General features: G+C 44.6%; 1 protein-coding gene and 2 non-coding genes across 3 annotated transcripts in view; 2 read left to right on the forward strand and 1 right to left on the reverse strand.

Moving 5' to 3' along the window:
* The window catches only part of LOC140189114 (uncharacterized), a 1,124,305-nt gene that overhangs the window by 32,527 nt on the left and 1,068,384 nt on the right, over positions 1 to 23,394 (forward strand). The window lies entirely within an intron of this gene.
* trnan-guu (transfer RNA asparagine (anticodon GUU)) lies at positions 13,565 to 13,638 on the reverse strand. The gene has a single exon. It is a non-coding gene; the product is annotated as a tRNA-Asn (tRNA).
* trnaa-ugc (transfer RNA alanine (anticodon UGC)) lies at positions 20,447 to 20,518 on the forward strand. The gene has a single exon. It is a non-coding gene; the product is annotated as a tRNA-Ala (tRNA).

Below are 23,394 nucleotides of genomic sequence, written 5' to 3' on the forward strand. Positions count from 1 at the left end.
GTGACACACAGGAATTTAAAGTTACTGACTCTCTCCACCTCTGATCATCCTTTGATTACTAGCTCATGGACCTTTGGTTTTTCCCTCCTAAAGTGTACAATCCGTCCCTTAGTCTTACTGACATTGAGTGAGGGGTTGTTGTTAATACACCACTCAGCAAAGTTTTCAATCTCTCTCCTGTTTGCTGATTCATCACCACCTTTGATTGTGGTGTGATCAGCAAACTTGTATATGGTGTTGGAGCTGTACTCAGCTACACAGTCATAGGTGTAAAGTGAGTAGAGCTGGGGGCCAAGCACACTTCCTTGTGGTGCTCCTGTGCTGATAGAGATTGTGGAGTAGATGTTTTTGCCAATCTGAACTGACTTGGATCTGCACCTGAGAAAATCCAGGATCCAATTGCACAAGGGGGTATTGAGGCCCAGGTCTGAGAGCTTACTGATCAGCTTTGAGGGGATGATGGTGTTAAATGCTGAACTGTAATCAATAAAGGGCATCCAGATGTTTGCATCTTTGCTCTCCAGATGTTCCAGAGTTGTGTGAAGAGACAACAAGACAGCATCTGCTGTTGCTTCGGCAGGTGAATTGGAGAGGATCCAAGTCACCATTCAGACAAGAGCTGATATGCTTCAACACCAGCCTGTCAAAACACTTCATCACTGTGGATGTAAGTGCCATTGGGTAATAGTCATTTAAACAGGTTACCACGCTCCTGTTGGCCACCGTAATAATTGAAGCTTCCTTGAAGTAGGTGGGTACCACACACTGCCAGATCAAGAGGTTGAAGATATCCATGAATACATGAGCCAGCTGGTCAGCACAGGTCTTCAGTACTCGGCCAGGTACTCCGTCCAGACTGGATGCTTTCCTTGGATTCACTCCCTTGAAGGCAGCCTGCACGTCATCTTCAGATACTGAGACCAAATGACCATCGGGAAACACGGGGGTGCTCCCTCTTCTGGTGGACAAAGTGAGCATAGGAGGCATTGAGCTCGTCTGGAAGCGAAGCTGTGCTGTCCCCTTTTATCACAAGATTTACCTTTGCAGGAGGTTCTGGCATTCAAACCCTGACACAGCTATCAAGCATCTCTCTTTTATTCCAGTCTAGCCTGGAATCTCCACTTTGCCAAAGAGATGGTTTCTGGAGATCATACCTGCACCTCTTGTAGCATTCCTGATCTCCAGACTTGAATGCCTCTGACCTGGCACTCAGCAGGTTCCTGATCTCATTGCTCATCCAGGCCTACTGATTTGGGAAAAGCCTGAATGATTTTGTGGGGACACACGACTCCACAGCTGTTTTAGTAAAGTCTGTAGTGACCCCGGTGTCGTCCTTCAGGTCCTGAGATGAGTTCATGAACATGGCTCAGCCTGCTGACCCAAGGCAATCCTGTAACCGTTCCTCTGCCTCCCAACACCACCCCTCGGTTATCTTGATCTCTGAAGCCTTGTTCCTTAGGCTCTGTCTGTGTGCAGGTAGGAGGAGTACAGTCAAATGATCCAAATTAACGAAATGTGGTCTTAGGAGCAAATGATAGACATTCCTTATCGTAGTGTAGCAGTGGTCCCCTGTGTTGGGACATCTGGTGCAACAGGTTACTACTTTCAGATTAATTTTCTTTCAGGCATTTACAGGGAAATGAAGACAGTGGAATTTAGGAAAACTATAAACAGCAAAGACTGAACAGACAGCCAATGTGCAAAAGAAGACAAATAATGCACTAAAACATAAATATTACTGTGTCCTGACGAAGGGTCTGGGCCTGAAACATCGACTGCTCCTCTTCCTAGAGATGCTGCCTGGCCTGCTGCATTCACCAGCAACTTTGATGTGTATTACTGTGCAATTCAGTTGTGGAGTACTTGAAAGTGAGTGTGCAGGATATGCAATTAGTTCAGTGAAGATACCTACACCATTTCAAGAGCATGACTGCTGTAGGGTAACAACTCTTCCTGAACCTGGTGGTGTGGGACCTAAGGCTCCTGTACGTCCTTCCCGATGGCAGCAGTGGAAGAGAGCATGAGGTGGCTGAAGGATGTTGTTGATGATGGATGCAGCTTTCTTGTAGAAGTGCTGCTTGTAAATGTACTGAATGATGGGGAGGGCTTCGCCTGTGATGTACTGGGATGCATCCACCAGTTAGAAACATGGAAAACCTACAGCACAATACAGGCCCTTCGGCCCACGATGCCGTGCCAAACCTCTACCTATTTTAGAAATTACCTGGCATTACCCAGAGCCCTTTGTTTTTCTAAGCTCCAAGTACCTATCCAGGAGTCTGTGAAAATACTCTATTGTATCCGCCTCCACTACCTTTGCCGGTAGCCTATTCCACGCACTCACCACGCTCTGGTAAAAAAAATTACACCTGACATCTCCACAAATTTCTTGTAGACATTTTCCTTTCCATTCCTGATCATTGTGTTTCCATATCAGGCCATGATGAAACCAGTCAGGTTACTCTCCACTCTGCATCTATATCTGTCAAAGTTTCAGATGTCACGCTGATTACACGCAGGCAGAGTCACTGCCCTGCCTGCTTTATAGTGACACTTACTGCTAGTCCCAGGACAGACCCTCTGAAATGATAATGCTCAGAAATTTAATGTTACTGACTGTCTCCACCTCCAGTCCCCTGCTGATGACTGATCCGTGGACGTCCGGTTTCCTGCCCCTGTGGTCAGTGATCTGCTGATATTGAGTGAGAGGTTGTCGTTGTGGCACCATTCAACCAGATCACACATCTCCCTCCTGAGGGCAAATTTGTCACCACCTTTGATTCACCCAACAACAGTGGTGTCATCTGCAAACTTAAATATGTCATCGGGGTTGTACTTAGCCACACAATCACAGGTATAAAGTGAGTAGAGTCGTGGGCCAAGCACAACCTTGTGGTGCACCAGTGCTGACGGTGATTGTGGAGGAGATGTTGTTGACTTTGAATGCAAAGTCTTCATCGTGAAGGGAAATAGAAATTACAACTGAGGAAGAAGATTACATTAAAATCAGCAAAATATAAGAATGAAAATTAGTTACTTTTCTCACAGAAATGTGAAAATAGGGGCCCGCTTGTCCATGCTGACATTTGTCAGTCCGCAAGGAGTATTGTGAGCAATGCTGGGCCCTTTATCCAAGGAATGATGTGTTTGCATCAGAGAGGGTCCAGAGCAGGTTGACGAGAATGACCCCGGGAATGAAAAGGTTAACATATTAGGTGCATTTGATGGCTCTGGGCCTGTACTTGCTGAAGTTCATAAGAATGAGAAGAGAGTGACATTATAACCACTTGAGTGAACGTGGAGTGGATGTTTCCTGTAGTGGGTTCGTCCAGCACCAGATGGCACACACTCAGAGTAGAAGGATGTCTCTTCAGAAAAGAGATAAGAAGACATTTCTTTAGCCAGAGGGTCAGGTACAAGTTCACACTCTCCCTCCCCCACAATATCCCAGTTGTCAGACCTGTGTCCAATCACGTCACCTGTATCTACCCCTTTGTAGACTCCTCACCGCTCTTCACAACTCAGTTCCCATCAGTGTTTCTGATCAGCAAGTTCAGAAATCACGGTCAGCTCTCATTTTCCCCAACTCCCTGTGATGGAGCGGCTTATCAAACGTGTCCTGGACATCTTGGTTCAGTGCATTCCTGGGACTCGTTGTCCACAGTTGGTGTTACAGCTTCAAACACTCAAATGTATTTGTTAAACATAGAATCTCTTTCACCAGAGTCTGTTAACTTTGGCTGATGGTTTTGTAAGTTGGCAATAATTTCCTGCTTTGCTACAGCCCCAAATGTTCTCCTAGTACAAGTGGTGAACTGGCAGGTCTGGAGTTTCCTGTTTTCTGCTTTTGCTTCAGACTGCAGAATCTGCAGTTTCTATTGTAATTTTTTACTTCTCTTCTATTTACCTATTTTTCTCCAATTTGGAGCAAAGGAGTTACTCAAAGTGCTCTTCCCTCCAGACACAGACTGGTTTGGAACCCCGTCGTTGTTTCCATCTCCTATCGTGTCTGGATTTTAGTCTCTGATACTCCAGCACTTGGGTCCTGACCGTCCTCACCCAGGTCTGCCGTCACCGACGAAGTTTATTGATACGGTTCATATGGGCCTCAGTCAGGCCATTTGGCAAATTGGATCCAGAATTAGCTTTGCAATAGGAGACAGAGTGATGGCAGAGAGTAGTTTTGTGATCAGATGCTGGTGACAAGTGTTGTTCCACATGGATCTGTTCTGTGACCTTTGCTGTTTGTGATATAACTGAGTGATTTGGGAGTGGATGTAGGAATCGTGAGCAGTAAGTTCACACTGACTGTGAGATGATGGGGTTATTGCTGGTGTGGATGGTCATCTTTGGCTAAAGTGTGACATTGATGTGTTGATGAAATGAGCTGAGACCAAAACAAATAGATCAGTTGGTGTGAGAATTGGGATTTCCCATCAAACAACCCCAAAACTCCCACGGGGGAGATCAGAGGGATAATGTGTGTGAACACAACAGTGTAATGAAGAGAAAGCGACAGCCCTTTCCTCTTCCAGGTTAGTGGCTCTTAAAAGAGCATTTTGTTGTGTTTGCTGCCGAGGCCAGGCTGAGGCTCGCTTCTGGCGATGCCGCGAGCCAACTGAATATCTTTGGGCACAAGGGTGACTCGCTTGGTGTGGATGGTGCAAAGAGCCCGACCAGGTAAGCCTCGTTAATCTCCTCCAGGCCTTTGATGGTCGAGCTCTGGAAGCATAGATCGGTTTTGAAGTCCTGCCTGATCTTCTGCACCAGATGCTGGAAGGGAAGTTTGCGGATGAGCAGCTCGGTAGATTTCTGGTAGCATTGGTTCCCCGTCAGAGTCACAGTGATGGGCCGATAGCTCCCCAAGAATACCCACACAGACACCCAGGGATATTCAGTGTTCCTTTACATTTATCAATTATTTACAGAGTCACAGTAATGGGCCGATAGTGCCCCAAGAATACGTACACAGACACCCAAGAATATTCGGTGCTCCTTTACATTTATCAATTATTTTACTGATATGGTGCTTCCATGTCGGCTTATAATCCAGCCACATGCCATAAAATCTTACCACTGACACTTATTCAAGAGTTTGACCATATAATTTCAAATCAATTGCTATTGAGGAAGATATGGATCAATAAAGAGGTCTATTGATCATCTTTGTGAAACACAAAATGTATTTTAGCTACTGAAAGCTTTAAACCCTGTCTATATTCCCACTGTTTGACCTTATTAATCACTAATCACATTCTATATACAATTGGATTGGATTTTATACCTCTGATCCATAAATCTGCATCATCTGCAAAAGGTCATTTCCCCACCCCAGTACCTATCTCAGAAAAAATATCACTAATCATAATATTAAACAATAAAGGGCTACAAATACTGTCTTATAGGGTCCCATTCTCCACCATATAGAATCCCAAATATACCTTACGTATCCTTAACTGCCTGGAGCATACAAATAAAAAACTCAGAAAAAAATAATGTAGCCTTCTTCTCACTCCACATTTCTATAATTTAATCCTTTCATAACATATCATATGTTTTTTCAATACAAAAATACTGCAATTACAACTTCTTTATTTACAAGTGCTTTCCCAATATCATCTTCCAAACATAAAACTGAATCCAATGTCATTGTACAGTTCCAAAATCCACGCTGATAAAATGCTCCATCACCTCTCTTTTCCAAAATATAATTCAACAACTCTATTACCATATGTTCTGTAAGTTTACCGAAATGAGATGGGATGTTAATGATATTGGTCTATAATTAGAAGGATCCTGTGGGGATTTCCAGGTTTCGGAACAGGTACTATCATTTTCTATAAGGAGGAAATATGGTCTAAACTCCAAATATGATTCCAATTTGTTAATATTATCTCAAGAGTTGTAAGCTATATGCTTAAACATACACTAACATATATCATCCTTTCCTACAGCCATCTGACTTGCACTGTTAATAGCTTTCTTACATTCACACAAATAAACTCTACATAACTAACACTATCATTGTTACAGCTGGCTTTCAACACATCAGTGTATTCACTTAAATCCTCATCTTGACATCATTTAGGCTCTTCATTTAAATTATCTTGATTGTGACATGCAGCAAATGACCAAGCCAGTAACTCAACCTTCTCTATTTCAGTAGAGGGCGTACATTCAGATTGGAGGATTGTGACTAGTGGTGTCCCACAAGGATCTGTTCTGGGACCTCTACTTTTCCTGATTTTTATTGACGACCTGGATGTGGGGATAGAAGGGTGGGTTGGCAAGTTTGCAGATGACACAAATGTTGGTGGTGTAGTAGATAGTGTAGAGGATTGTCAAAGTTTGCAGAGAGACATTGGTAGGATGCAGAAGTGGGCTGAGAAGTGGCAGATGGAGTTCAACCCGGAGAAGTCTGAGGTGGTACACTTTGGAAGGACAAACTCCAAGGCAGAGTACAAAGTAAATGCCAGCATGCTTGGTAGCATGGAGGAGCAGAGGGATCTGGGGGTACGTGTCCACAGATTCCCTGAAAGTTGCCTCACAGGTGGATAGGGTAGTTAAGAAAGCATATGGGGTGTTAACTTTCATAAGTCCAGGGATAGAGTTTAAGAGTCACGATGTAATGATGCAGCTCTATATAACACTGGTTAGGCCACACTTGGAGTACTGTGTCCAGTTCTGGTCGCCTCACTATAGGAAGGATGTGGAAGCATTGGAAAGGGTACAGAGGAGATTTACCAGGATGCTGCCTGGTTTAGAGAGTATGCATTATGATCAGAGATTAAGGGAGCTAGGGCTTTACTCTTTGGAGAGAAGGAGGATGAGAGGAGACATGATAGAGGTGTACAAGATAATCAGAGGAATAGATTGAGTGGATAGCCAGCGCCTCTTCCCCAGGGCACCACTGCTCAATACAAGAGGACATGGCTTTAAGGTAAGGGGTTGGAAGTTCAAGGGGGATATTAGAGGAAGGTTTTTTACTCAGTGGTTGGTGCATGGAATGCACTGCCTGAGTCAGTGGTGGAGGCAGATACACTAGTGAAGTTTAAGGGACTACTAGACAGGTATATGGAGGAATTTAAGGTGGGGAGTTAAATAGAAGGCAGGGTTTGAAGGTCGGCACAACATTGTGGGCCGAAGGGCCCGTACTGTGCTGTACTGTTCTATGTTCTAACAATCACTTTCTTTAATCAATACTGGAATGTTATTAACCCGATGAACTCCACACCCTGATTTTCTGAATCATTCCCCAAACACCTCCAAGTTTAGTATCCTGTCCAATACTATCACAAGATGACCTCCAGTAAACCTCTTTCACAACCTTCACCACTTTCCTCACCACAGCTTGTACCCTTTCATACTTAATAAGGTCACTCAGAGAATGATAATTCTCAACTCTCCCAAACACCTTATTTCTCTCCCTAATTCCCTCTGCACACTCCCCCATCCACCAAGGTGCAGTCTTCCTCCTATTAATGTCATTTTTAACAGGCATCACTTCCACCGCAGTTTGATGAATAATGTGACATCACCATTCATTGCAGAAACCCATATCATCCTCAACATTCTCCCAGTTTGCTTCATCAAAATTCCACTTCCTAAAAACAGTCTCCTGCCCCCTATATAACTCCAAACCTGAGCTTATAAATATAGGAAAGTAATCACTCCCCATTGTCTCCTCACTCATAACATCTCATTCAGTCACTCCAGCCAGAATGTTTGCAACTGGAGTTAAATTTACAGCAGTTTTCAGATGATTAGAAACATTACATTTCATACCCCTCCCATCATTAAATCACACAAGATTGGAAATACCTAAACATTCTTCTACAATCAAACAGTTCCATGAATGACCCCACAGTGAACTGTGCACAAAAATCCCCGCACCATACAACCCTTAGCGATCTAGAGTGACATATGCTTTCCAACAAATCAATCAAAAGCTCTCCACAAGAGTTTTACCACTTTAGTACCCCTACCTGTTGAATCAAATGCCTCTGCTACAAACACCTCATACACTTCATTCACATCCACAACTCTGTGTCCTATCCCTTCCCATATTAAACATGCAACACCACCCCCTCTATCACCTAACCTATCATGCCATACTGCAATATAATTTCCTGTAAAGGAAATGCGGTAACAGCCCGTTTTCATATTGGGCCAATTTGATGAATCAAAAATAAACTTCCTAATGTCTTGACCATCGAATTTCTCTCATTCCACTGCAATATTCTTAATCCCATTCTGCACCTGCACAAAGAGACTGAAATACAGATACCCCACCCATCAGAGCTTCTTTTACAGTTTCCCACATAACACCAGTTATACCGAGATACCTTGCAGCAGCTTTCACAATAATTTTAATTTTCTCAGTATGTCTGGATGACTGAACAGCACAATTCACCACATCTTTTATAAACATCACAAACTTCATTTCATTGACTAGTAAAGTATCTTTATTAATGGACCTGTGATGTGACACATAGCCGCTGACTTCATATTCTATCTGACTGGTTATACTTGATCAACATTTGGTTTAACTGTGTTGCAAGGCCTCTGTTTAAGACACACCTAACTGTACTTTAACCTGTTCAACCAGCTGCTTTCTTAAGTACTGTACTTCACATCCTTGTAACATGGTGTGAGCTGAATTATCTGCAGCTTAATGTGAAAAAGACAAAGGAGCTGGTGGTAGACCTGAGGAGAGCTAAGGTACCGGTGACCCCTGTTTCCATCCAGGGGGTCAGTGTGGACATGGTGGAGGATTACAAATACCTAGGGATACGAATTGACAATAAACTGGACTGGTCAAAGAACACTGAGGCTGTCTACAAGAAGGGACAGAGCCATCTCTATTTCCTGAGAAGACTGAAGTCATTTAACATCTGCCAGACGATGCTGAGGATGTTCTACAAGTCTGTGGTGGCCAGTGCTATCATGTTTGCTGTTGTGTGCTGGGGCAGCAGGCTGAGTGTAGCAGACACCAACAGAATCAACAAACTCATTTGTAACACCAGTGATGTTGTGGGGATGGAACTGGACTCTCTCATGGTGGTGTCTGAAAGGAGGATGCTGCCTAAGTTGCATGCCATCTTGGACAATGTCTCCCATCCACTACATAATGGACTGGGTGGGCACAGGAGTACATTCAGCCAGAGACTCATTCCACCGAGATGCAACACTGAGCATCATAGGAAGTCATTCCTGCCTGTGGCCATCAAACTTTACAACTCCTCCCATGGAGGGTCAGACACCCTGAGCCAATAGGCTGGTCCTGGACTTATTTCATAATTTACTGGCATAATTTACATAGTACTATTAAACTATTTATGGTTCTATTACTATTTATTATTTATGGTGCAACTGTAATGAAAACCAATTTCCCTCGGGATCAATAAAGTATGACTATGACTATGACTATGACTAGACTGCACTATGTTCTCCTCTACAATTACACCAGTCAAACTTTACACCTTCACAATCTTCATATTAAGTTTCCCACAACACTAACTGCACCTTAGTTTCCCAGGAGATACTGCCACAACATGCCCAAATCTCTGACATTGTGACATCTAAGCGGAGGTGGAATATGCGCTCGTGCATTATAACTAACATACCCCAGACTAACTTTACTTGAAAGCTTCACCTCATCAAAATATATCAATGCAGTTAAACTGTCCATGTTTTCTCCATTTCAAACTACTTGTAATCTCTGCAACACACACACAAAATGCTGGTGAACACAGCAGGCCAGGCAGCATCTATAGGAAGGGGTACAGTCGACGTTTCGGGCGAGTCCTGACGAAGGGTCTCGGTCCGAAACGTCGACTGCAACTCTTTCTATAGACGCTACCTGACCTGCTGCGTTCACCAGCACTTTTGTGTGTGTGTTGCTTGAATTTGCAGTATCTGCAGATATCCTCGTGTTTGCACTTGTAATCTATTTACATTCTTAATCTCTTTATCGAAATCTCCACCAGAACACCTGTCCTAACACCCCGATACCTGTATTTTCATTAGGCAACACAGATACCATCTTTTTTTAACCAAATAAAGTCTTCAAATGTAATGCCTTCTCACAGTTTCTTATCTTAACGATTAGCACATCACCTCCCCTTAAGGTTTGAGCACAATCTATATTCCCTAAAATAGTTATCAAATTTAGTTAACTTCAATTGAGAAAACGTGCAGATGCTGGAAATCCAAGCTACACAAATGAAATGCCGGAGGAACTGAGGACTGATGAATGGTCTCGGTCTGAAATGTCGACTGAACTCTTTTCTATAGATGCTGTTGAATTCCTCCAGCATTTTGTGTATTGCTGCAGTTAATTTAATGGGATTGGTAAAATAAATCTGTTTCGGGTAAAATTTAAACAGTACCTTGAAGTCTTCTTTCCTTTTTTTAGTATCCTCTCAAATCTCTTGAAATGATTGCAATATTGTTTTCCTTTTTCCGTTTTGCAGATCTAGATCCAACTTCATTCCAACCTCTTACCGCACTCACCCGGACCCTTTATTTCCGGATCCTTTTCCAGACACTCTTCGCCCCCCCACCCCCAACCTGAACTTACTTTATTTCCCATCATCCCCGCACATTCACAGCCAGCGCCACCAACGCCACTGAGCCAATCAGCAACTCGCACCGTTTTCAGGTATTTTGCTGTCAATCAGGTCTAGGGGCGGAGCACCGAAACGAATGCTCACGTGTTGTAATGACGTCACAAACTCAATCGTACCTTCCCCCGCCCCCAAATTCATTTTCTGAACGTCTGTTCAGCGGGTCCAGTGTTGCGGGAGGGGCAGGGTGGCTTTAAACCCGGCGTTACACATTCCATGGCATCGTTCTCTCCAAAGTGTTTCAGCTGTTCCTTTGCCTGTCTTCTCCACACAGTCAACCAGACAAACTGAGAGAGTCGGCACGAGTGCTGGGAAAGTGCGGGAGTTCATATCTCACGGCAGCAGTCTCTGTATAATGTTTCGGAGTGACGGATTCGGTCATTGAGTGTAACGTCAAACGGCCTTGAGATACAGACGTCGTGAGGGAAAAGTGAAAACAAAATGATGAATGTCCCTTGTTCTCGGGAAACACTCCAGTTTTGGGCTATTTGTACACTAGATTGTCCCATATTATAATCCCGTCTTCATTTGAAGCAGGAAAACGGTCTCCTCGTTGGCGAAATGAACCTTGGTCTCCCGCGTGACAGGCGGGGATACTAACCACTGAACTAGCGAGGAATAAACAAGAGTATGGAACCTATCACACGGATGTCAGTGTGTAGGAGAACTCATAGAGTCACTCTGATGTTTATTTGCTGAGTGTAGAGCTGGTGCATTTTACCCATCCGCTCCTCACTTCGTGACTGGACGGGTCTCAGGATTCATTAGCGATTCAGTCACTTACTGTGTTCAAGGACTGGGCAAGGGAGGGGATCCCATTAACGTCTAACTGCGTGTTGTTTGAACGGATATTTATAATCAGGATTTGTTTCCCTTTTACTGATACGTGAAGCAGGAAACCATTTGTAGCCCTTCGAATCTCTCGGGTCGATTCTCCCTTCAGTCGGATCCCAGGTGCTGTGTTTCTCCGGTCTGTCGGAACGTCGCGACACCTACTGGTCGGAATAGGAACTGCAACAGAGTGAGGAATGATCCTTCAGAAAACAGCTCAGACACTGAGAATCGAGTTACAGAATCTGATAGCACCAGAGACCATTCAGTCACTGAGTCTGGTTTGCATCATGTGGAGATGGTGGTATAGTGGTGAGCATAGCTGCTTCCCAAGCAGTTGACACGGTTTCCATTCCCGGCCATTGCAGGTTGTACACTTTCAGGCTAAAAAAAAAATCCTCGCCAAGCACCATGAACGCAGAACTCTAATTCCTGAGCAGTTTGTTCTGACTGAAATTCACTCTAATGGATCTGATGAATTCCTCATGTACGATGGTGGTGGTCCCTCATGCAGGAAGATCGAGGACCCCAAACTGAATGAGAAAAACAGCATTAGACCAGGGAAGTCGGTTAGTTCCACGGACTCCGCTGTAGGAAACACACACTTTCTGGTCAAATCGAACATACATTTTCCTGACCAAAGACATGACCTGCCCCAGATATTCTCTCGTTCCCTCTTTCATCCGGCAGAAAATACAAAAGCTTGAAAGCACGCGTCACAGTCTCAGGGATAGTTTCAGTCCCACTGTTGTGTCTATTGAATGGTTTCCCATAAGGTAGGATGGACGTTTGACCTCACAATCCACCTCGGTACGAAGCTGCACCTTATTATTTACCTGCGCCGTGCTTTCTCTGTCGCTGTTACACTTTATTCTGCATTTTGTTATTGCTTCACCTTGTTCTCTCCCAATACAGTGTGTAATCGTTTGATCTCTCTGAACAGTGAGAATGAGAAGCTTTTAACTGTATTACGGTACAGTATGTGACTGAAACTCGTAGAACAGATTCAATTCCCCCTGAGCCCGTTGCGGCAGCAGTAGCGAGCGCCGGCCTCCGGACAGCGCAGAGTTTCCCAGCTGGTAATGAAACACAGCAGAAAAACAAGAGCTGAGATCACAAAGGGGGAGCAGTGAGAGAGGGTTTCACTAACTCCCGTCGAAGGGAAGATTCAAACTTCTTCAGAGTACGCAGCCCTATCGACATCAATGGATCTGGGGTTGAGAGGTTGAAAGGTTCTCGGCATACACATCAGCGAGGATCTCACGAGTCTATAAATACCGGCTGCGTGGTGAAAAAGGCACAGCAGCGCCTCTTTCACCCCAGACGGTTGAAGAAATTTGGTATGGGTCCCCAAATCCTAAGGACTTTCTACAGGCACAGAATTGAGAACACCCTGACTGGCTGCATCACTGCCTGGTATGGGAACTGTACTTCCCTCAATCGCAGGACTCTGCAGAGAGTGGTGCGGACAGCCCAGCGCATCTGTAGATGTGAACCTCCCACTATTCAGGACATTTACAGAGACAGGTTTGTAAAAATGGTCCGAAGGATTGTTGAGGATCCGAGTGACCCGAATCTCAAACTGTTTCTGCTGCTACCATCCGGGAAACAGTACCGCAGCATAAAAGCCAGGACCAACAGGCTCCGGGACAGCTTCTTCCACCAGACCATCAGACTGATTAATTCAAGCTGATAGAATCATATTTCTGTCATATTGACTGTAATAAATATAGTAATATCTACTACATATTTACTATAAATTGCACATTGCACATTTAAACGGAGACGTAACGTAAATATGTTTACTCCTCATGTATGTGAAGGACGTAATTACTAAAGTCAATTCAATCCAATCCAATTCCATGGAAGAGATTTCGTCGTGCACTAGTCGAATCACAAACGAGAAAATGTGCAGCAGATGCTGGAAATCCAAGCAACACACACAAAAGGCTGGAACACACACAAAATAACTCAGTAGGCTAGGCTGCTTCATGATCTTGAAGAAGAGTTTCGGCCTGAAACACTGACTGTGTACTTTATTCCATAGATGCTGCTGAACATTTTCTCGGTTACAAGAGAGAGAGAAAAAAATACCGGAATACTAGCGTCCCTGGGTGGGCTCGAACCACCAACCTTTCGGTTAACAGCCGAACGCGCTCACCGATTGCGCCACAGAGACAAGAATTAAACAAGTACGAATAAATGAAGAATTTCAATTGAAATGCGGTTTCCTCTCTAGATGTATGATGTGACACATTGGTGTTTCAAAACATCAGGATGAATATCTGCTGCCGCCAACAGAGGATGGTTTCGATCCATCGACCTCTGGGTTATGGGCCCAGCACGCTTCCGCTGCGCCACTCTGCTACAGGGATTATTAAGAATTGTACAACTGTGAATGTTGCGCGATGTTTTGTGTGAATGTATGTATGTGTTTATGCCTGTGTCTGTAAATGTCTGGGTCTGGTTCTCTGTCTGTATATGCCTGTGTCTGTAAATGTCTGGGTCTGGTTCTCTGTCTGTATATGCCTGTGTCTGTACATGTCATGGTCTGGGTCTGTGCCAGTATATGTCTGGGTCCATTCCGTCTCTTTCTCGTATACAAACTCAAACGTACTTCATTTCTTTTGTTCATTCCCTGTTTTTCCTCTTTCTCTTTTTCTCCACCTTTCTTTCTTGTTTCCCCACTTTCTGGCCCACCCGGTTACTATCTCCGTGCCTTTTGTGTTCTATCCCGTCTTGCACCTCGTTCCCGATATTTCACCCGCGAAATGTGTTTTACTTCACTTAATTGTCTAGACGGACAATTCATCCCACTGGTAAGCTCATTTTTAATAAATAGGACGTTTTCAGCCGAGGTGCCATTAACTTCCTAATCCTGTCCTGATGATTGAATGAATGTCGGAGTCCCTTCAGTGTTGAACCCGCAGTTCACCTTGTGAGCGGAACTCGCGACGTTGATGTACTGCAAGCACTCACCTCAAACGCAGCAACTCCTCCACCGGGATTACCTGTTGCTGTCATGTTCAGACCATCACGGCCGCACCAGTCAGTGACAGATGGGGAGATGTGGAGTATCGCTGATGCTTCGCACCTCCCTGCCACGCGGGGCGGGTTTTCCATTTCACCACCACATCTTTGTAACTGAAACAGTAAGGGTCGGGTTTTAACTCTCCACGTGGGACGGTCTGAAGACAGGCAGGCAATTGCTTATCCCCTGGCCTGCTGAGTTACTCCAGCATTTTGTGTGTGTTGCTCGGAATTTCAACATCTGGGATTTCCCACCGATTTTTTTTAATTCACAGTCACCAACCTGGAGATGCCGGGGGTTGAATTCCTTGCCTGTCCATCGCCTCCCTCTGGTGCTCCTCCTCCGTTTCCTTTCTTCCATGGCCTTCTGTCCTCTCCTATCAGACTCCCTCTTTTCCAGTCCTGTATCTCTTTCGCAAAACAACTTCCCAACTGTTTGCTCTGCCCAGCCCCTCCCGGTTTCAGCACTCACTTGGCTTCATCCTTTCCTTTCCCTACATTTTAATTCTACCACTCATCTTTTTATTGCTCCAGTCCTGCTGAAGGATATCGGCCTGAAACGTCGACTGTTCTCTTTTCCATAGATGCTGCCTGTTCCTCCAGCATTTTGTGTGTGTTGATCCGTGTCTTCTATCTCACTTGGCAAACCGCTGAATCTGCTTCCTCATAACATCTCCCCAAATCTTTGATTAGATTAGATTATGAGGATACTCCGTCCTCGCTTATTGTCATTTAGTAATGCCTGCATTAAGAAATGATACAATGTTCCTCCAGTATGATATCACAGAAATACAAGGCAGACCAAGACCAAAACTGACAAAAAGACGCATAATTATAACATACATGTATAGTTACAACAGTGCAAAGCAATACCGTAATTTGATACAGAGCAGGCCATGGGCACGGTAAAAAAAAAATGTCTCAGAGTCCCGATAGCCCCATCATCTCACGCAGATGGTAGAAGGATGAAAATCTCTACCTGCCATGAACCTCCAGCGCCGCAAGCTTGCCGATGCAGCATCCTGGAAGCATTCGATTACAGCCGATTCTGAGTCCGTCCAAAAACTTCGAGCCTCCGACACCGAGCACCGGGCACCATCTCTGCCGAGAGCTTCGACCCTGGCCCCAGCCGCCAAGCAACAGGCAACGCTGAGGATTCGGGGCCTTCTCCTCTGGAGATTCTGGATCGCACAGTCGAGCGGCAGCGAAACAGACATGTCAGAAGTTTCACCAGATGTTCCTCTGTATTTCTCACGTCCGCCTCCATCAAATCAGGATTGTGCACGGCACCCTGCTTGACAGATTACAGATATTCATTCCGGAGTGGCCACTGCGTGCTGCGTCGTGCAGCCATCTTCTCTGCTTTTTAAGTAGATATTCTGAGAAATGTTCTTATGTTGTAAAAATAAAATTCGGATTGATTAATTCAATAAAAGCTATTAACACATACCAAAACCAGCCACAGAAAATGTAATTAAAGTACCTTTTTTGATTTACGAAACTGACCCTTTCCCTCCCAGAGGCAGACTCTTGATATGAGTTGTTTCTCTGGTCTGGGAATGAGTTCCCAAGTATTAAATTGAAATTATATCTGCTGGTGAATCTCACACCCACACAAACAACACACACAGAGACAAACATACACACACACACACACCAGAGGCGCGCGCGCGCAAACACACACACACACACACACACACACACACACACACACACACACACACACACGCACATTTACGCTGGAAAACTGAAAGTCTAAATGTGACAAAACAGAGGGATGTAAAAAAAAAGGTCTGGAAATACCTCAGAGGACCTGTCTAAATATTCGTTGCATGCGGACATCAATAAACACGCGACGGTCATAACCTCCTGGCAGCGTGTTATGCCTTTGAAGAGACGGTGCTGTGGAAGACAACAACGTAAGAACCAGTGGAATTTTTTTTTAGGTAGTTGAGCTGTCACTGAAGCAGCGTTATAGGAGTGAGTTGACAAACTCAGCTCACGAAATTAAATGAAAGAAGTGAGAAGGGAATCTATGCCAAAAACCAAGTGAGAGCGCAGTGCGGATGGTGAGGGACGAGGGAGCAGCAGCGAGGGAAGGATGAAGGGGGAAATATAACTTCCTCAGTGTTATCATTTCAGATTCTCTCTCCTGGGCCCGGCACATACCTCCTGTTACAAAGGAGGCACGGCAGTGCTCTGCATGTCATCTAAACATTTGACAGACTTCAACAGATGTGCGGTGGAGATTATATTGACTGGTGGCAAGAGGACCTGACATGGAACCGCCAGTGTCCTTGTATGGAAAAGCCCAGAAAACGTAATGGATAGAGTCCAGTCCAGCATAGTTATGCCCCTCCCCACCGCTGAGCGCATCTACACGGAATAGAGGGCCGCGGCCATGCAGGTCATACTCTCTTCACACAGCTCCATCAGGAAGGAGGTAACACATCAACATGTCCATCACCCCGCAACCATCAGACTCCTGAAGAAGAATGGATAGCTTCATTTACCCAACACTGAACAGTACCCACAACCCATAAACTCACTTTCAAGTCTTTTCATGTTCTCAACATTTATTGATTATTTATTTATTATTAATATTTCGTTTGTTCTTTATTGTATTTGCATAGTTTATAGTCTTTTGCACATTGCTCGTTTGCTGTCTTTCTTGAGTGCGGTCTTTCATTGATTCTATTGTGTTTCATTGTATTTACGGTGGATGCTCATGTGGTTACGAGTATATACTTCGGTAATAAATTTCGTTTAATCTTTCAACTTTGTACCTTAGGGAGATAAATCCATTTGGTGAGATGCGGATGCTGTTTCAGGCTGTTGGGCAGGAGGTGAAAAGATTGGCGCAGACCCACAGCTTTATTCTCTGGGACAGGATTGTGGCAGGGGACTGCACCGAACGGAATGCATTATCTACGGAAATAGAAGACAGGAATCTGTGGCATTCATTGCTGAGGAAGCCAAGTAATTTGTATATTAAAAACGGACGGCTCTGGTGGTAAAGTTACTGGGTCTATTTAAAGCGGACGTAGGTAAGTTCTTAAATATTAAGAGTGTCACACATTATGGAAAGACGGCAGGAGAATAGGGTTGGGAGGGATAATAAATCAGCCACGATCGAATGGAGGAGCAGACTCCATGGGCCCAGTCACATAACACTGCTCCTGTGTCTGATGCTGTTATTGACTGATAGCATTGATTCCGAGATACTGTATTCATGCGGATCATTGTGTCCAATTGTTCAAAGAAGATTTAAACAAATTTATCAACTGCAGTGATGAAACTGAATTAACATTACTTCGAGGTAAACTGTGCACTAAACCTCTGCACTATACCAGAAACTGACAGTTACAGATTGAACCCCCACGCTCTCAGTTTGTGCCAGAGACTGATGGATACAGAATGAAGCCCACACTCTTACACTGTACCAGAGACTGACAGGTACGGAATGAACCCCACACACTCACACTGTACCAGAGACTGACGGGTACAGAATGAATCCCACACACTCACACTGTACCAGAGACTGACAGGTACAGAATGAACCCCACACTCTAACACTGTACCAGACAGTGAGAGGTACAGAGTGAAGCCCACACTCTCACATTGTACCAGAGACTGACAGGTACAGAATGAACCCCACACTCCCACACTGTACCAGAGACTGACGGGTTCAAAATGAACTCCACACTCTCACAATGTACCAGAGACTGACTGATACAGAATGAATCCCACACTCTCACACTGTACCAGAGAATGACAGGTACAGAATGAACCCCCAGTCTCATTTGCACCAGAGACTGACAGGTACAGAATGAACCCCCAGTCTCACCTACACCAGAGATTGACAGGTACGAAATGAAACCCACACTCTCACACTGTACAGAGACTAATGTGTACACATGTTTTTGACCTGCCTGTTTTGTGAAACATACTCAAATTTACTGATAAACCCTGCACCATGCCTACTTGTTACCTCTTGAATAAATCCACGCATCACGTGATCGTGACTCGTCTCTGCCTTTCTAAAATGAGATTACACTGTACCTGTGTCCTCTCAAACTGAATGCGAACATTGTATTTACCTCTTTACTCCCAACTCAAGCTGCAAGTCAGCATTTGGGGAATCCTGCACAAGGACACCTAACTTCATTTATACCTAATGTCTGAATTTTCTCCTTATTGAGAAATCAGTTGACAAGAAAATAATTTATTTGTAAAATAATGCTTAATAATGGACTCCAACATCATGTTAAACACTGAAATCAGGCCATATGGTTGTTGCCCCCTTCCATTCTTCGAAAGGTGGAGAGAGAGTTTCAATTTTCCACTTTCCGGAAACATTTCTGAATCTAGTGATTCTTGAAAAGATGCACCATCTATTCAGCTACCTCTTTCATATCTCTGCAAAGAAGTCCATCCGGCACAGATGAATCCGCTTCCCAAGCGCGTCAGCCTGTTCAGTTATGGGAGGCGACGGGACGACACAAAGTGACTGGGGCGCCGAGGCGAGGAATAGGTGGATAAGTGGGACAAAATTGTTCAAAAGACTGGGGAATGTATCGCCCCATGATTAACTCGGTTGTGTGATACGGATACAGATACGGTGTCTCTGGCCATGGAGAACAACGACTTGCTCCTTCTTTCTGCAGAAAGTGACATCAATAGCCAGCGGTGGAATGAGAATGATGTGCTTACATATTTTGACAATTTTGAGGATTTCGCCCTCTTCGATAGACTGGGACACGAGTGTGCACCTTGATAGACCAGGGACGAGGGACGCATGATGCTTTAATCATGCAAAGAATGCAAACAACACTTAAAGGGAAAATTAGGAGAGGAAAGGAAAGTATAAGTTTGCTTTGGCAGTTAACTGGAAGGAGAATCCCAAGGGATTCTACAGATATATTAAGAGCAAAAGGATAGCGAGGAAACAACATTGGCCTTCACGATGGTCAGCGTGGTCATCTGTAAATGGAACCAAAGGAGATTAGGGAGAACGTAAAAGAATATTGTATTACTTTAATTTTCTCAGGAAACGGACGCACGATCTACATAACTAAGGTAAAACATTAGTGAGGTTATGGGCAATACTCTGATTGCAAAAGAGGGGGCAAATTGGGGTGTAAATACTTCATGGCCTCGTAAGGTACCCCTTTGTCCCTGTTGAAGGTTAGTGCAGAAATAGCAGGGGCGATTCTCATTTCGGTCTGTCACATAAATACCTCTGCAAACCAGGGATTGTTTGCTGGACTGTTCCCTTCCCTGCCTGCCTGGAACCTTCGCCTGCATCCTCGTCAGTATCCCCATCAAGTTCAACCGCTGGAGTGAGACCGGAGCATTGCCGCGCCAAGGGAAGAAACTATCTATCGTTGAGTTTGGAATTGTCTCTTTGTGTCGTCGTGTTTAGTGTCCGTGTTCTGTGTCCGTGCTCCCTTTCTGCTGCCATACCTAGATACAATATGTGACAAACGCTTCTCTTTCATACTATTCATAGACATCGCATCATTACACAGTTCCTTGAGAGAGAACAAGGTAAATCAATAATAAAATGCAGAATAAAGTGGAACAGCGACAGAGAAAGCACACTGCGGGTAAACAATAAGGTGGAGTGTCATAACGGGGTGGATTGTGAGGTCAAGCGTCCATCTTTTTTCACAAGGAAACCATTCAATAGACAGAACAGCGAGATTGAAATTATTCTTCAGAATGTGGTACGTGTTTCCTTTTTCGTGATCATTCTGCTGGAGTCTAATTGGTTTCATTCCACAAAAAATATCATGGTGTTTAAGAAGAGAACTGAACAAGGATTAAGTATGATCGCACTGGATGGGCAGCAGACTCGGGGCCGAATGACTGTGGCCATCAGACATTATCTGTGTCGCACTGCTCAGTTGTGATATGCAGGAAGGTTTGGACCTGAACACTTCTGCATTTTAAGTGGGGATGTAGCTCAGTGGAAGAGCGCATGCTTTGCATGTATGATGTTCCGGGTTCAATCCCCGGCATCTCCACGCTAGTGAGCATTGAATTTTGAACATTGCAAAACTCAAACCCAATCGTCAGGTGATGCGTTGAGTCTCAACGTGGACAAGACTAAAGAGATGATTCATTAGGCCAGGGGACCGCTCATTACTGCAAATAAACGGCTCCTCCAGAGAGAGAGAGAGTGGACCACCAAACCAGCGCTCTGAACGCCACAAAGAACAGCAAGAAAGCGCACCGGTGTGTCCACTTCCTGGCTTCAGTGAGACCTCCCCAACCCCTCTTCAATCTGTTTTTATTTCACAGGAGCATCATTGAGCGAGCTCTAACCACTTGCTAAACCGTCTGGTACGAGAATCGCAAGACATCCGACGGCAGGACTCTACAGAGGGGAGAGAGGACTGCTGACAGCAGCTCACTTTCACATTCAGACCCAGAGATTTGCGGACTATTGAAAACTGACGGAATTCTGACCTTCATTCGATCATATGGTCGGATGGGGAGGTGAACGAGACTCGGGACTGGACTAAATAAATCCCGGAGTGTGCGTGTATTCTCCGCTGCAACTCAGACTGCGGTCGCTGCTCGTTATGTCGGAGACTGACCGAAATAGCATACACAAATGGAGGAGAAATTCAGCGGGCCAGGCGGCATCTCGCACGAAACATCGACTGTTTACTGCTCCCCAGAGATGCTGTCTGACCTGGTGATTTGCTCCGGCATTCAGTGTTTGGGATTTCCAGCGCCTGTGTTTATAGCCTAAATAATAGCCCGCTGACAGAGAGAAGGAAGGCAAGGAGACACAGAGGGAGATAGCCAGTGTGTCTGACTGCAGGGCCGTAGGAATAGGGCCAGAATGATAATGAAAATCAGATCCGTTGCTGAAATGTCGGGTCGAGATATCCGGCTGGGTCGGAGCACAGAGACCGGATAATAACCGGACGGGGCAGGAACTGATGAACAGGGAAAGGAGGACGGGGAGGAAGGTAAAAGCGTGAGAGAGACACGAGGGAAATTAGACAGGGAATATAATCCAACAAACAAAACAATAGATAATCGGGGTAAAGCGTCAAAATTAACAAATAGAAAGACAGGAGAAGAACAGAGATATTTACCTATCAGCAGTATAGCGCAGCGGGAATGTGCTGGGCCCGTTATGCAGAGGCCGACACATCGAAACCATCGTCTGCTATTCTTCAACAGAATTTTTTTTACCGCAAATCGCCGTCACTTCACCTGTGTACACAACACACATTTAACTTAAAAAAGAAAAACTTGTACTTCTAACTGAAATTTCCGTCCACTCACTTCATCACTTTCTGAGATTTATTGAGAACGTCGCGGGTAAAACGACAATTCCTGCTGTGCTCAGCGTTTGTCCAACACATCCGGTTCTCCGCTGCATGAAGCTGTGTCTGGTATTGAACAGATTGAACAGAAAATGCTGGAAACACTCATCACCTCAAGAAACATTTGTGAGTGATGAAACGGGATTACGCTTTCTGATCTTGACACTTAATTAGAAATGATGAGAGAAGAAGATAGATTTCTGTGTCAAAGAAGGTGAGAAGTTGGGTGGGAAGTGAAACGGGGGACATCTCTGATAGGGCGACACCAATACAGGATGACGGTAAGACAAATAGGAAAGAGAAAAACTGGTCTAAAATGGCAGAAGAACGACGGGCAGAAATGTCATTTCATAGAGAAGGAAGTGATGTGGCTGAGTGATTCCAGGCCGAGACGTTTATGTGATAAGTGCTGAAAAACAGGTACAACTCACGGCAATCGCCAGGAATCGAACCCGGGTGAGCTGCTTGAAAGGCAGCTGTGCTCATCCCTATACCACTGTCGCTCCATGTTGCAGGAGTTTTGAGGAGTGAAGCGGCTCCCATGCGCCATGTGATTCCACCAGATCCCGAGCCGCTCTCTGTCGGATCAATCCTCACTCTGCAGCAGGTTTTATTCCTATAAAATGGCGCCGGCCTCACGCATCAGCAAATGGGAAAGACAATTCTGATTGTCCATGTTCTTTAGAAAAGCCGATGAATATGTAAGTATGAGTTGAGTTTAGGAATAAATAAAATAACCACCAACAACCACATTGCTGGGATTATACTGTAATTCTCTTCATAGCTGGTAAAATTCTGAGGAACAGATCTGCTGGCAAATCACAAAGAAATGTCATTTTGTAGATAGGGTTACAGCAATCAGACATTTCAACTTCTCCAAAATTAACCAGATCATTTTTTGTGCAAGATAAGAAATGGAATTTTTGAAGTGCATCTGGAAGAGTATTTTTGTTCCAGTCCATCGATAGTCCTATCGAACTTGGTTAGGAAATTCACTCTGTAACTTGTAAATACTGTAATCAAAACTCCCACTTTATTGTCTCTGCATAAACAACAACGTAACTGTGTCGACACCGGGCCAACAACTTAGAACAGGAATTCTGCTGTTCCCGCTGTGCCAATACTCACTCAGACTAATTTTCTCATCTATATCACCAAACTGGGGCATCTCAGTTGGCCAAGTGATGCATCCTTTCTTCTCCCAGTCACCGACTTGGGAGTTCTTCCTTGCGATGGTGGGTTTCTGGAAAGAGTTATCGCTGCTAGCACATTCGAAGTTTCCACTTTTATATTCATATTTTCCAGTTCAGTTATCCCATTCCAGTGTCAATGACTGTAGGCCATCTGATTGGCTTGAATTCTCCTGTTTGTTGACTCTGCTCCAGGTCAGCATCCATTTATTGCCCTCTTCTCAGCAAGCGTGAATCGGTAACTTACGGCTGTTTGTTCCCTTCAGGAACCAGTTTGTGTCATGGTCCGGTCCGTGAAGTCTGCATTCCGTTTCACAGTCCAGTCCGTAGACTCAGGACTCCCGGTCTTCCAACTATCCCTTGTTT

Source organism: Mobula birostris, chromosome 28 (genome assembly GCF_030028105.1).
Source record: "Mobula birostris isolate sMobBir1 chromosome 28, sMobBir1.hap1, whole genome shotgun sequence".
Lineage (NCBI taxonomy): Eukaryota > Metazoa > Chordata > Chondrichthyes > Myliobatiformes > Myliobatidae > Mobula > Mobula birostris.